Genomic DNA, 7,563 nt, shown 5'->3' with positions numbered 1-7,563 from the left:
CAAATGATTGTGTCTAGGTCGAAAGAGGAAAGAACCGTCGAACGCAGAAGAAGAAACACAATTTTATTCAAAATACATGACATGAAACAATTGACAAAAATGCAGCTAGGACACAAACTCAAGCAAATGCTTATTTGACGTGACCATAACAATGCTAAGTTACACAAGTTGTCATGATGGCGGACAACACAATTATTAACCAGAAGAACAAAATGTAGGAGGGGGGTATGGGGAGCTTAATCAAAACAGGAGGATCAACAGGGAGGGGAGGAAAAGAAAAAAAGAGAAAAAAAGTGAGACTAGGAATGACTGACTGACTGACTATTAGGGTTTAACGTCCTCCTAGACCAACTGGTCTATATTGGGACAGGTATTGGTAATACGTTGAATATATGGTGTGATACTTTGATTCGAACAAGCCCGCTGTGGCTGTCTTCTTCGACACACCAGCATTGGGTTTGTCTCGTCAAAGTATCGAAATACGATCATGATAATCGGAGACGAGAGATGATGCATGCGTGTCTTCGTGTTTTCCAAGCCCTGAGACTTTCGCTGTGAACGTGGGATCTTTTTCGTTCGGGGGTGTTCAGACACCGAAGAGAGTCTGCACAAAGTTGACTCCGAGAAATAAATCTCTCGCCGAACGTGGGGATCAAACCCACGCTGATAGCGACCAACTGGCTACAAAGCCAGCGCGCTACCAACTGAGCTACGTCCCCGCCCGACTAGGAATGAAGCGCGTGGGACGAGAACATCGATGCTGAGACAGTCATGCATTAAGTAAGTTCAGATAAATGTACATTTTCATGGAGAGGGCAGCATAAATCGTTACGAATGTATGAAGAGAGAAGAAGAAAAAAAAAGTCATTCACTTAAGTATCTAACCACACACATGTAACATGAATGTGCTTTGTATTGTTTTGTCGTATGACACGTTGCTCAACATGATATTCTACTCTATAATTCCGCAATGATATATAATGCCGATTTATCTTGTGTGGTAAGACGTCGGCCTCATAATCGGAAGGTCGTGAGTTCGAATCCCGGCCGCGGCCGCCTGGTGGGTTAAGAGTGGAGAATGTTCCGATCTCCCAGGTCAACTTATGTGCAGACCTGCTGGTGCCGTATCCCTCTTCGTTTATACACGCAAGCGCAAGCACAAGACCAAGTGCGCACGGACAATATCCTGTAATCCATGTCAGAGTTCGGTGGGTTACAGAAACACGAAAATACCCAGCATGCCTCCCCAAAAATCGGCGTATGCTGCCTGAATGGCAGGGTAAAAACGGTAATACACGTAAAAACCAACTCATGCAAAAACATGAGTGAAGGTGGGATTTTCAGCACATGAACGAGCACATGAAAGAAGAAGAAGAAGAAGAAGAAGAAGAAGAAGAAGAAGAAGAAGAAGAAGAAGAAGAAGAAGAAGAAGAAGAAGAAGAAGAAGAAGAAGAAGAAGAAGAAGAAGAAGAAAACTCCATCATCCTTCTTGGAGAAGAAAAAGGAAACCTGTGACTTGGGCATGTTTTTTTTCTCACTTGTTCACTATATATATATGAATATCGCCTTAAGTCTCTATCGATGACTATCTTATTCGTCCGTACCGTCTTGATGTGGTTTTAATGCATACGGATTATAATACATTATGTTAAGCTTTGGGTTTAAATGAGGATGCACTCGTGCGCACGATAACGATCCCAATGTCACAGTAAAAGTGTCAGGCCTTCGAAAACACGAATACACGCATGCAGAAAAAAGGAAGAAAAAGGGTGGCACGAATCTGTCGCTGTAGGCTATCTCTAGGGAATCTGCTTGAGCGAATTCCCCAAGGACAATAAGATAAACCAAATACCGAATACCAAAAACGTATGCACAGTCTGTCCAATTTACAGGGCTTTAAGGCCAAATGAAAATATATGTTGGTTTAGGGTAACCGGACCGAACCTATTTTTCCCTCCGACCCTACAACTTGTTTTTATTTCTCAACAAAACTAAACTTTTGGCACATTTTGCGAACCATACTGAGACTAAGGGAAGTAACCTCATTTAAAATCGACTAAATTTAAGAAAGAAGAAAAAAAGAAAAACAAGTCGCGTAAGGCGAAAATACAATATTTAGTCAAGTAGCTGTCGAACTCACAGAATGAAACTGAACGCAATGCCATTTTTCAGCAAGACCGTATACTCGTAGCATCGTCAGTCCACCGCTCGCGGCAAAGGCAGTGAAATTGACAAGAAGAGCGGGGTAGTAGTTGCGCTAAGAAGGATAGCACGCTTTTCTGTACCTCTCTTTGTTTTAACTTTCTGAGCGTGTTTTTAATCCAAACATATCATATCTATATGTTTTTGGAATCAGGAACCAACAAGGAATAAGATGAAAGTGTTTTTAAATTGATTTGGACAATTTAATGTTGATAATAATTTTTATATATTTAATTTTCAGAGCTTGTTTTTAATCCGAATATAACATATTTATATGTTTGGGGAATCAGCAAATGATGGAGAATAAGATAAACGTAAATTTGGATCGTTTTATACATTTTTATTTTTTTTTACAATTTTCAGATTTTTAATGACCAAAGTCATTAATTAATTTTTAAGCCACCAAGCTGAAATGCAATACCGAAGTCCGGGCTTCGTCGAAGATTACTTGACCAAAATTTCAACCAATTTGGTTGAAAAATGAGGGCGTGACAGTGCCGCCTCAACTTTCACGAAAAGCCGGATATGACGTCATCAAAGACATTTATCAAAAAAATGAAAAAAAGGTTCGGGGATTTCATACCCAGGAACTCTCATGTCAAATTTCATAAAGATCGGTCCAGTAGTTTAGTCTGAATCGCTCTACACACACACACACACACACACACACACACACACACACACACACACACACACACACACACACAGACACACACACACACGCACATACACCACGACCATCGTTTCGATTCCCCCTCGATGTTAAAATATTTAGTCAAAACTTGACTAAATATAAAACAAGTCGCGTAAGGCGAAAATACAATATTTAGTCAAGTAGCTGCCATTTTTCAGCAAGACCGTATAGGCCCATTGCAGAAACTCAAGTTAACAACAGCATTTCTACTCGGCGCGCGCGGTATGAGAATCACGGGTCGTAACTCTCTGGAATTGGTCATCCGCCGCCATGTTGGATGCCTTGCACGATCTCTGACAGTGCTTGAGCGTTGGGTGGCGACTCGACAAAAGTGAAAATGACACGTTGTGTGGCCAAAAACTGCAGTCAGCAGGCACACTTTAGGATCCCTTAAGTTGTTTACCATCAGGGTGACAACTGGAAGGAAGTTACTGAGCGGAGAAGACGATTATAACTGGTTATTTTTTGCTGTGTGCAGTGCGCTAATCAACAATTGTCCATCGGTTGTGCCTTTAGAGTGAACACTGTGATAGGATGCTTTGAAAATTATACTTTGCAGTAGTTACCTGAGCTGCATTGTACCTCATTTGCCTGTCTTGAGAGCTTTATCTTGTGAATTTTGGTGCACTGTCTGCATGGTAATTTGAGATAAAGAATAAATAAATGAATATAATAATGTATTCTTGCTTTACTTTTTATATTTAGTCAAGTTTTGACTAAATATTTTAACATCGAGGGGGAATCGAAACGAGGGTCGTGGTGTATGTGCGTGTGTGTGTCTGTGTGTCTGTGTGTGTGTGTGTGTGTGTGTGTGTGTGTGTGTGTGTGTGTGTGTGTAGAGCGATTCAGACTAAACTACTGGACCGATCTTTATGAAATTTGACATGAGAGTTCCTGGGTATGAAATCCCCGAACGTTTTTTTTCATTTTTTTGATAAATGTCTTTGATGACGTCATATCCGACTTTTCGTGAAAGTTGAGGCGGCACTGTCACGCCCTCATTTTTCAACCAAATTGGTTGAAATTTTGGTCAAGTAATCTTCGACGAAGCCCGGGGTTCGGTATTGCATTTCAGCTTGGTGGCTTAAAAATTAATTAATGACTTTGGTCATTAAAAATCTGAAAATTGTAAAAAAAAAATAAATAATTTATAAAACGATCCAAATTTACGTTTATCTTATTTTCCATCATTTGCTGATTCCAAAAACATATAAATATGTTATATTCGGATTAAAAACAAGCTCTGAAAATTAAATATTTAAAAATTATTATCAAAATTAAATTGTCGAAATCAATTTAAAAACACTTTCATCTTATTCCTTGTCGGTTCCTGATTCCAAAAACATATAGATATGATATGTTTGGATTAAAAACACGCTCAGAAAGTTAAAACAAAGAGAGGTACAGAAAAGCGTGCTATCCTTCTTAGCGCAACTACTACCCCGCTCTTCTTGTCAATTTCACTGCCTTTGCCATGAGCGGTGGACTGACGATGCTACGAGTATACGGTCTTGCTGAAAAATGGCATTGCGTTCAGTTTCATTCTGTGAGTTCGACAGCTACTTGACTAAATATTGTATTTTCGCCTTACGCGACTTGTTATGTTGTGCTGTTGTGTTAAAAAGGCAGATCCCCTTTGGACTCATGCATGCACAGTTTTCTTCATTTTGTCTGCATACACAGTGAAATATGCAAAAAGAACAAGAGTGCAATGAAGAAAACTAACAAAGACGGCATCCAATATGGCGGCGCGAAGAGAGTATGAGCGGAGTTGTGCCCCTTATGGCTAAAGCTAGCTGATCCATTTGATAACGTCACGCCGAGTAAGAAGAATGAATTGGACCTATAGTCAGTCGGCTAAGGACCGTTTTGGTTACTTTTTGGCGTCACGTTAGCAAACACTTTTTTCTGATAAATTTTAACACCACAACACTAAATAGAAAGTTTTGGGGCAATATTCCAAACCACCGGTGAGAAAAACGTTGGTTTGTGTGTATGTTTTCCTTCTTTGGCGTTACTATTCTTGTTTTGAGGGTTGGGTTCATAAAACGGACATAAAACTTAAACCGCTTGACAGAAATTATATAACTGTAAATCATTCGAAAGGGAAGGCATTCATGTACACGTTTGTGCCACTTAAAATGACGTCATTATCTGTTTGTTTTTGTGAAATTGACAAGAAGAGCGGGGTAGTAGTTGCGCTGAGAAGGATAGCACGCTTTTCTGTACCTCTCTTCGTTTTAACTTTCTGAGCGTGTTTTTAATCCAAACATATCATATCTATATGTTTTTGGAATCAGGAACCGACAGGGAATAAGATGAAAGTGTTTTTAAATTGATTTCGAAAATTTGATTTTGATAATAATTTTTAAATTTTTAATTTTTAGAGCTTGTTTTTAATCCAAATATAACATATTTATACGTTTTTGGAATCAGAAAATGATGGACAATACGATGAACGTAAATTTGGATCGTTTTATAAATTTTTATTTTTGTTTTACAATTTTCAGATTTTTAATGACCAAAGTCATCAATTAATTTTTAAGCCACCAAACTGAAATGCAATACCGAAGTGTAGGCTTTGTCGAAAATTACTTGACCAAAATTTCAACCAATTTGGTTGAAAAATGAGAGCGTGACAGTGCCGCCTCAACTTTCACGAAAAGCCGGATATGACGTCATCAAATACATTTATAAAAAAACTGAAAAAAACGTCTGGGGATATCATACCCACAAACTCTCATGTCAAATTTCATAAAGATCGGTCAAGTAGTTTAGTCTAAATCACTCCACACACACACACACGCACATACACCACGACCCTCGTCTCGATTCCCCGCTCTACGTTAAAACATTTAGTCAAAACTTGACTAAATGTAACAAGTCGCGTAAGGCGAAAATACAACATTTAGTCAAGTCGCTGTCGAACTCACAGAATGAAACTGAACGCAACGCAACGCAGCAAGACCGTATACTCGTAGCATCGTCAGTCCACCGCGCACAGCAAAGGCAGTGAAATTGACAAGAAGAGCGGGGTAGTACTTGCGCTGAGAAGGATAGCACGCTTTTCTGTACCTCTCTTTGTTTTAACTTTCTGAGCGTGTTTTTAATCCAAACATATCATATCTATATGTTTTTGGAATCAGGAACCGACAAGGAATAAGATGAAAGTGTTTTTAAATTGATTTCAAAAATTTAATTTTGATAATAATTTTTATATATTTAATTTTCAGAGCTTGTTTTTAATCCGAATATAAGATATTTATATGTTTTTGGAATCAGCAAATGATGGAGAATAGGATGAACGTAAATTTGGATCGTTTTAGAAAAAAATAATTTTTTTTACAATTTTCAGATTTTTAATGACCAAAGTCATTAATTAATTTTTAAGCCACCAAGCTGAAATGCAATACCAAAGTCCGGGCTTCGTCGAAGACTACTTGACCAAAATTTCAACCAATTTGGTTGAAAAATGAGAGCGTGACAGTGCCGCCTCAACTTTCACGAAAAGCCGGATATGACGTCATCAAAGACATTTATCAAAAAAAGGAAAAAAACTGTTCGGGGATATCATACCCAGGAACTCTCATGTCAAATTTCATAAAGATCGGTCCAGTAGTTTGGTCTGAATCGCTCTACACGCACGCACGCACGCACGCACGCACACACGCACGCACACACGCACACACATACACCACGACCCTCGTTTCGATTCCCCCTCGATGTTAAAACATTTAGTCAAAACTTGACTAAATGTAAAAAGGAGGAATAATTGCAATCACACACACACACACACACACAAGCACACACACACGCACGCACTCATACACACACACGCGCGCGCGCGCACGCACGCACGCACGCACGCACACACACACACACACACACACACACACACAAAGACATACACAAACATACCGACAAAATGACAGACATACACACAGTGAGACAAACCGACACAGAAACCCCCACACATGCACGCACGCACTTATGTACGCAAACAAAGACGTAGAGATGCTTATAGAGAAACACTTACGCAACCAAAAAAACACGCACACAAACACACAGACAGACAAACTTCATTCTTGGTAGAGAAATGCATTTCTTTCTGTATTGCTTTCTCTTTAAGTGCACCTACCTCGCAGAGAGAGAGAGACAGAGAGAGAGAGAGAGACAGAGAGAGAGAGAGAGAGAGAGAGAGAGAGAGAGAGTGAGAGAGACACACAGACAGACAGACAAAGACACAGAGAGAAAGAGATAGACAGACAGAGGGAGAGACAAACAGACGAACACACAGACAGACATAGACAAACACACAAACAAAGACACACAGACAGACTTCACTATTGTATGTGCAAGTAATTTTGTTAAACCACACGTTACGTTCACCACTGAACGTGAAACCATGTAAAACGTTACTATCTCAGATAACGGCACTGACGCTACCGGAAATAGAATTTATCAGTGAAATTCTACCATCAATTTAGTAATCGATGCGATGTAAATTATCCTAAAACTGTGGTATGATCACGACATCGTTTAGCATTTAGGATCAAATGGTGCCAATGTGTACACAATGCACTAATCACAGACAACAGTTATACACTTTACGTACATGTAACTCTCCCACTGACATTGTCTGCCACTTGAAACAAATGACTTTCGAA

This window comes from Littorina saxatilis, linkage group LG8, assembly GCF_037325665.1.
Source record: "Littorina saxatilis isolate snail1 linkage group LG8, US_GU_Lsax_2.0, whole genome shotgun sequence".
Lineage (NCBI taxonomy): Eukaryota > Metazoa > Mollusca > Gastropoda > Littorinimorpha > Littorinidae > Littorina > Littorina saxatilis.
Note: the sequence above shows the minus strand (reverse complement) of the source record.